Genomic DNA, 8,630 nt, shown 5'->3' on the forward strand with positions numbered 1-8,630 from the left:
TTTTTTAATATCACAAGCACTTGTGGTGTTTCCTAGAGGAATTTCTAACCTCAATTCATATAATTAATAATAGTGTCTTAACTTTGGATACTTTTTTAAAATGCTGCTGATAGAGGCTGTTAATGGGAGATACTCATTTTATCTGTTCTCCTTGTGCTTGGCCAGCCATGTGGAATAGACCGAAGCAGAACGTGCAAACAACCTCTGCGGCACCAGCCTGGCCCCTCATATAGCTTCTAAATGTAAAATCTGGATAAAATGTTATGCTCCTGATGTCTAGTCTACTCCTCTTTCAAGTATACTTTTCATCAACTTCATCTTATTACTTTTATTACATTAAATACGAAGCATGAGAAAAATTTCCCAGTTTGAATGTTGGCTATGCTTTGTTGAATTATATACAATTGTGTCTCATTATAGTAGTTTTTTTTTTTTCGAGGAAGATTAACCCTGCGCTAACTGCTGCCAATCCTGCTCTTTATGCTGAGCAAGATTGGCGCTGAGATAACATCCATGCCCATCGTCCTCTACATTATATGTGGGAAGCCTGCCACAGCATGACTTGCCAAGCAGTGCCATGTCAGCACCTAGGATCTGAACTGGTGAACCCCGGGCCACTGAAGCAGAACGTGTGAACTTAACCACCGCGCCACTGCGCTGGCCCCTCATTGTAGTAGTTTAAGTTTTTTGATTTAGTAAAATAGTTTGATGGTTCTTTTTCTTGTAAAAGAAAAATCCTGTTGGGCTAAGATAGTTGAGAGATGATTGGCTCAAATAGTGAGCTGACTGTTTCTGAAAGATAATAAAAATAATAAAAATGATGTTTGAATGTTTGCAAGTGCTTGTAATTCAGAGGATAGGGCATGGAAGAGGGAGGAGCCCAGTATCGGATCTTTACGCCAAGACTCAAAAAACACCTGGCCAGTAAACAAGAAGTCCTCTGTAAAGAAAGGACCATGAGGTTTAAAATTGCATTTCAATATGAATTTGTATCTTGTTCTTCAGATATTGTGATTATCCTCCACCATCCATAAACCTTTGATAAAACTTATAATGCACGATGACATATATTAACAGTGTTTCGGGGAATGAAGGCAAAAATTGGTGACGATATTTGGAGGGAACCAGCAAGAAAGGACAGAACTTCAGGAAGTAGAACAGTATGTGGTAATCAAAATTTAAGTTACAATGAAGCAATGAAAAATTTAAAATATTGCAGGACAGCTCCAGTGGCCCAGTGGTTAAGTTTGGTGCAGTCAGTTTCAGTAGCCCAAGGTCAGTTCCAGGGAGCAGACCTACGCCACTTGTCAGTGGCCATGCTGTGGGGGAGGCTCATGTACAAAAAGAGGAAGATTGGCAACAGATGTTAGCTCAGAGCAAATCTTCCTCATCAAAAAACAAAAAGAAATTAAAATGATGGGAAAAAGAAAGCCCTATCTATGACTCTTTTCTCATTCTGGAAGGCCTTTAAAATATTATGGAGATCACAGGGTTTCTCAGGTTAGGATAAAAGCTTAAGTCATTTGACATTAAAGAAAATAAACCAAAAAAGTTGGAGGACCTGAGAACAGGTAAATAACTCCTGTTCTTGTTGTCTATCTTATGCAACTCACTTATGTATTTTAAGATACAAAGCCATGAAATTGTATCTGCGAAAACAATGAAAACTTGAAAGGAACATTTAGTGAATAAACCTAATTATGACCATTTCTTTTCTGTAATAGGATGTTGGATTTATTTTTCGTTTGATAAAGACAAAAAGTGACTACTCAAAAATATCCTTATCTTTAATCATGTGATAATTTAAATTTTTCTAAGATAACTTTAGTAATATTACTATTTTACTAATTTTCTAGTCTCCCCATCATTTAGTTATTGTGAAATTTAGCATAACTGGATTGTTGGCTTGTTTGTCTTTTAGATGTTCAGCATTGTTAAATTTTTGACTTATGGTTTTGGATGATCACTCACCACATCCCCGATCTTAATATCAGCATATCAACTTTCCCTTGACAAGTTCTATTTATATAAAATACTTGTTCTTGGTTGGAGTTTTCCCTCTGCTTTTCTTTTACTTGTCTGACAAATAACAGTAATTTTGAGAAAATTGCCTTCTTTAGTGAAAAAAAAGTGTATGTTGATAAGTAGATAACGTATGTGCTGTTTGGGAACCTTTGTAGACATTGCAGAAGTGCATCCATTCTGTTATATATTTTGTCACTATTTGGGGTGGCCAAAACTATGTGTTAAATCTGTTCACCGATCTTTCTGCCTCACACACATGGACACGAGCATTTTGCACCTATAAGTGCCTAGCAATGTGTAGCATTGGGATATATTTCACAAGCATAAATAAGTCATGGTAAGAGAAAGAGGCAAATGTAGTTTTTCATTATGCAACAGAGTTGAGCTACATGCTGCATATAGATAGATTCTAAATTCAGTCTATACAGTTAAAATTACTTCTTAAAATTATTTTATTGAATTAATGTCCATGTTGGGGTCAGATGTGGGATTTTTCCCTGAGTATGACATAGTTGGTTTTGATTTGAGCATTAGGACATTTCATTGTATTATCATCAGAACACTGGATGAAGTGGTTGGTTTATAGGTAGGGCTTTGTCATTCAAAATATGCTCCTTTTACACAGTAAAATCACATGCAGTTATGGGAGTATTTTACATTCAGAGACAGAGACTCTCATCTTAGTGAGTGGGAGAGCTGGGAGAATCACCTGGGCTGTTTACAGTCTGTCTCTGACTAAAGTTAAATTAAATCACTTTAAATAATAAGGTAGAGATTAATAAAATATTAAGATAACATCTATGTTATATGGTGAGTGTTATAATTACTCTTACAGTGCTTCTGTGTTTTCTGCAATGTCACATGTGTCAATGTATGTATTCCCCAGGGAGGTAATATAGGATACTCAGGAGAGAGAATATTAGCTTGTATCTAATAGATGAAACTGCTGCTGAGATGTATTTATGGTTTATTACAAATCACAACATTTTAATGCTCCATCTGAGATTAGGATTTAGGCGTTTTGATTCTAAATCTCTCAGGATATTTGTTATTATTATTATACAAAATTCACCATAATTTTAAATATCAGTGAAACTTGAACAATGGTTTCAGTGAATAAAAAAACATTGAAGACAAATAAAAGCAAATGCTAAAATAAGAAAAATGTCAAGAAATTGTTTTTCATATTTTATATTTTATGGCTCTATTCTCTAATTTAGAATGTGTGAATATGTTCTTATTTTATACTGGCCTATACAGCAAATGGGACTACATAGGAGTAGACTATAATGATCAATTCCACACTCTCTTCCTCCTTCTGCTTTCTGGATGCAGATGGCCATGAGGCCCTACTTAAGTGATGAAGGTATAAAGAAAAGCTGGACAGTGATTGCAAGAGTCAAGATGAAGAATGGAAGAATCAATGGAGCTACTATCAAATAGGGACACCTAGAGGGCTCTGGGGTGCTGGCAATGTTCTCTTTTAGATCTGCATGGTTGTTACAAGTTGTTGGTTTTATATACCGGTTGACGTACATTTTGTAGACGTATATATTTAAATTTCACAATAAAATAAGATTAAAAACCTTCACTTATACCTCTACTTAAATTAAATATTAAACTAATCTATAAGCAAATACAGATTTGCATATAAAAGTCTATATGCAAATATAACAAGAATAAAAGCCCTGGTATACAGTCCTCCTAGTAGGGAAAGGCTCACCCAGAAGAGGCGAGCAGAGGTGGAGTAATGTACGGAGTAATTCAGAGCAGACGTGTCCAGGGTAGAAACCATTCCTTTCCTAGACTCAGTGAAGAGCTTCCACCAGTGTCTGTGGGAGGAGGAAAGTCAATGCACAATCCCATTGTATCCATTTGTCATAGGTTATATGTCAAAATTATTACTTAGGTGACTATAAAGATGGTATAGTTCTCATTCCACATTATATAATTTCACTTTCTTCACCCTTTCTACTTTCTTCACAATGTTTTTCTTTGAAGATCTTCAGGTGTCATTTTTGATATTTGTGATGAAGAAAATTGAAATATATAAATATGGATATATTTAGGCATGGAGAAAGTACTGTGCATCAGTTATCAAAGGAATTATAAAACACAGTGATTGAACCAGAACCAGATATCACAATTGTAATTCAAGTTTAGAGATGACTGAGCAATAAGTAAATTTCTGGTGAGTGCTAGGATATTGGGTTAGAGTATTCACATCTCACCTTCCTGGATAAGCGTTGTTCCTGGAAATCAGGATAGACCTGAGTCTGAAGGTAGAAGTCAGGCTGGCTCACATAAGTGAGGAGTGAATAAGTAGTTGAACCTTGGTCTCCGCATGTATATATTCATAGGGGAATTACTGTGGGATTTATCTTTCTATAAATAGGTCACGGTAATGGGAAGTTGCCATGATTTGGGAATTTTTCAGCCTTTTCTCTTCTAATAAGCTTTCGATTTCCTTCTCACTCTCTTTTACTACTGCGGTTTATATAATGTACATATTGATCCGCTTGATAGTGTCCAATAAGTCCCTTAAACTTTCTTCACGATTTTTCATTCTTTTTTTGTTCTGCCTCTCTGACTGAACAATTTTCAGTAACCTTTTTTTCAAATTCAATTATCTTTTATTTGGTTAGATTTAGTTTGCTGTTGAACCCCTTTAGTAAATTTTTCAGTTAAGTTACTGTATTCTTCATTGCCATGGTCTCTATTTAGTATTTTTAAGTTTTCTGTCTCTTCGTTGGCAGTTTCACTTTGTTTTTGTATTTTTCTCTGACTACAGTCTACATCAATATGATAGGTATTTTGGATTCTCTGTTTGGTAAATCACTTATTTCCACTGAATTATGGTCACTTTGTGGAGATTTATCTTGTTCCTTTTTGGAATTTATTTTGGTGTGTTCTCATTTGCATGGACTCTCTGCATTAGTGTCTGCACATTAGACAAAAGAGTCACCTGTCCTTATCTTCATGGACTGACCTTGTGCTGGTTAAGATCCAGAGCAAAGAGCTTGTCTATAGAGACTCTAGAGGCCTCTCAACTTTTGTATTTGTCCAGCCCACTTTTTTCTATCTTATTGTCCCCCCAGGCATCCAGAGTAGGCCAGGTCACAACAGTATTGTAAAACAAGCAAGACTGAAGCCAATTCTTCAGGTCACCCTCAGTTTATATGAGTTTACATGCATGGCGCAACTTCCTCTTTCACTAGGGAGGAGCTGGAAGAAACGGGTTTTCAATTGCCAGCTCTGTACTGAGCCAGAGGGAGGGACTATGATGACTTCTAGCCCAAACCACCATCTTGGTTCTCTGTCACCCTGGGCAGCTAAACTATGCTGTGTCCCTTGTCCCTCAGCTTTCTGAGACAGGCTATACAGAAGATAGTCTTCTAGACAGCCCCTCAAAATTTGGGGGCATTGGATGCATAAGCACCTCTTTCCCTCCCCAGTGAGAAGCTAGGAAATAAAGGATTTTGATCCAGTCACAAGGTGCTGTGCAAAGATAAGTGTTATGACAAGAGGATAACTTGAGTTTCTCTGACAGTTTCAATATGACTGATTCACACTAGAACTGGGTGCAGGACCCCTTAACTAGTATCTTGAATTCTTACAAATGGTATCTGTACATGAACCATTTTTGAATCAACATGTTCATGAAGGTAGGAGGGTCCAGGGCTTCCTCTTAAACCTTCTTGCTGAATGGTAAATTGGAGTTTATTTTTGGCTCTTCCTTGGGACATGTACAACCCCTGTAGTGAAGGGAAAACTTGAGTAAAATTTTGGGTCCTTAAGGAACTAAAGATAGATCATGGTTCTGAATGTAATCACACTCCTCGATTGCTCTGTTACACCTAGAAACTGTTCTCTGGGGAAGAGACTGAGGAAGCCTTTGCCCTGTTTATAACCTCGTGTATTACATCATTACACTCCATTAAATTTTCTGTGTCTTTCCAAGTAGTAAAAATGGTAATAAGAAAGATTGTTTATATTTGTCTGCTGCTTGGGAGGAGTGAAAGCCATAATCAGAAATTATGGTCTATACTTCTGAAAGATTTCCAAGGCAAATCAGAAATTACTTGTGGAGTGTGGCCTCTTAGAACAAAAGCAACCAGACTTCAGAGCCTGAAATTAAACTTCCACAACCATGGGGGTAATTATAATGATAAAGAATCACCAAGGTTTTCTGGCCTAAGAAGAGTGAGTTTTTGAATTCCATTTATATTAATGTTTCTCCCTTTGAGATGGAAGCCCAAGGATCTAAGATATGGTACTTTCTTTGCTGTATTTGCAGGCCTGAGCCTCAAGCAAAATTGATGAAAGTACCTCTTGAGGGGGCCACAAGAATGATCAGAGATATTATGGGCCTCGAAGGATGCATGATATCAGTCAATAAGTTCCCTCTCCGTGGATGGAACTCTCGTGCGTCTAGATTTATGGCTATTGCTGTGTGGCATGGGTCAGTAACTTAACCTCTCCAAGACTCTGGTCTCTTATTTTCGGATTAGAAACATTGCTTTCATTTCCACCCCAGCAATTCTAATCTGCATTCGTGGACAGCACCAGGTAGCTAGAGTCGCTGTCTCCAATATTACTGGTTAGGAGAAGGTTCAAGTGAGTGAAGAAATGCTGAGAAGAGAGAAGGATGATTCTGATTCAGGTACAAACTTCTCCCTTTTCCTTTGGTTTTCCCAGCAATATTATTGTATGGAAGCAGCAGCTTTCCCGCTGTAAGGTGAAGTTTTGATGCTCTTTGTTTTAATTTATCTCATAAAGATTCTTTTAAGGGGAAGTCCTTGTCACTCAGTTTCATAATAATCTTAAAGCAGCTTCTCTGGGTTGAGCCTGAGCTAATCTCAAGTCTTCCACTCCACACTCCACTCTTATGATAGGAGATATTGTAGGAAGAGTTGATTTGTTCTCTGTGTGACTTTTTCCTCCTGTGTCCACAGATTCCCTTAGAGAAGAAAGGCTGCTAGAAATGGTTCTTTTGTGGGAGAAGTCATTTTGATGGGATTAGCAGACCAGCCAGTTTTTCAACCCCCTTCTTCTTCCTGTTTCTAGTAATGCGTATGGTCACTGAGTCGGGAAACTTGGGCTTGGTAATTTAAATTTGGATGAATTCACACCTACATACTCCCATGTACTTTTTCCTCTTCAATTTGTCCTTCATAGATTTCTTTTATTCTTCTGTTCTTAACCCAGAATGTTGATTGACTTCATATCCAGGAAGAATATTATTTCCTACGTGAGGTGCATGACCCAGTTTTGTATTTTGACTTTTTTTGGTATTTCCAAATGCTATGTGCTGACATCAACTGCCTATCATGCAATGTGGCCATCTGTAAGCATCTTCTGTATAATGTTACCATATCTCCTAAAATGTGTTCCAGCTTCACGCTTGGTTCATCCTTGATGGCATTTTCTGGTGCCATGGCCCACACTGGATGTATGCTGATACCGCCTTCTGTGAGGCAAACCCCAGTGTGACATTCTCCCTCTACTCCAACTCTCCTGCAAAGACACCTATGTCAATGAGCTGGTTGTTTTTATTGTGGTGGGCATCTATGTCATGGTACCCAGTCCCACCATCTTTATCTCTTATGGTTTCATCCTCTCCAGCATCCTCCACATCAGCTCCATAGAGGGCAGGTCCAAAGTCTTTGGTACCCGCAGTTCCCACGTAATTGCTGTTTCTCTCTTCTTTGGATCATGCGTGTGTACATAACTCAAACCATCTTCTCCTGTGTTTAGTGATGAGAGAAAAATCTCTTCTGTCTTTTACACCAGTATGGTTCCCATGATGAACCCTTTAGCTTCTAGCTTGAGGAATAAACATGTTACACTTACTCTGAGTAAAACCTTAGTAGGAGAAAGTTTTGATCAGAAACTGTATTAGGCTGTGCATGTGGTCACAGGTCAGAGAGTTTCTGTATGTTTAATTAAAATATTTCTAGCAGCAGCTTTTTTATCCTTTTTTTCCCTTAACATGGTGAAAGAAATTTGAGTCTTCTCTCACAATTTATTTCTAGTCGTTATAGAAGATGTCTTAATTTTTCCTCACCATTTCCACAATATCCTCTCTACCTTTTTTCCTGTTTAGTAATAACATTAAATAGGAAATTAGGTGCCGACCTGGTGGCATAGTGATTAAGTATGCATGCTGCGCTTCAGCGGCCCGGGGTTCTCAGGTTGGGATCCTGGTCACAGACCTGACACAGCTCATTAAGTCATGCTGTGGTGGTATCCCACATAAAATAAAGGAAGATTGGCAGAGATCTTAGCTCAGGGCCAATCTCCCTCACAAAAAAAGAAAGAAAAATAATAAAGAAATATATTATCTCTGTTTTATTTCATTGTAATTTTGAACTTAATTTTTCCTGTAGAAAAAGATGAATGGTCTTCAAATTACCAAATTAGGTAAGACTAGAGTGACATTGTATCAATGAGCACTGTGCTTATGTGCTACTTGCTATTGGAAGCATGAATCATATACTCCGTTTCTACTCCCTTCTTTCCATTCCTCAATGAGCAAGAATATGTCTTCTTTAAACACCAGAGATTGAAGATTCTGTAAAGAATCTCAAGTATAATCCATTTTG

General features: G+C 37.6%; 1 pseudogene; it reads left to right on the forward strand.

The window, feature by feature from the left end:
- The first annotated feature begins 6,175 nt into the window (after positions 1–6,175).
- Positions 6,176–7,927, forward strand: LOC106835991 (olfactory receptor 8B3-like; annotated as a pseudogene).
- Positions 7,928–8,630: the final 703 nt, after the last annotated feature.

The sequence above is a fragment of the Equus asinus genome, chromosome 20, assembly GCF_041296235.1.
Source record: "Equus asinus isolate D_3611 breed Donkey chromosome 20, EquAss-T2T_v2, whole genome shotgun sequence".
Lineage (NCBI taxonomy): Eukaryota > Metazoa > Chordata > Mammalia > Perissodactyla > Equidae > Equus > Equus asinus.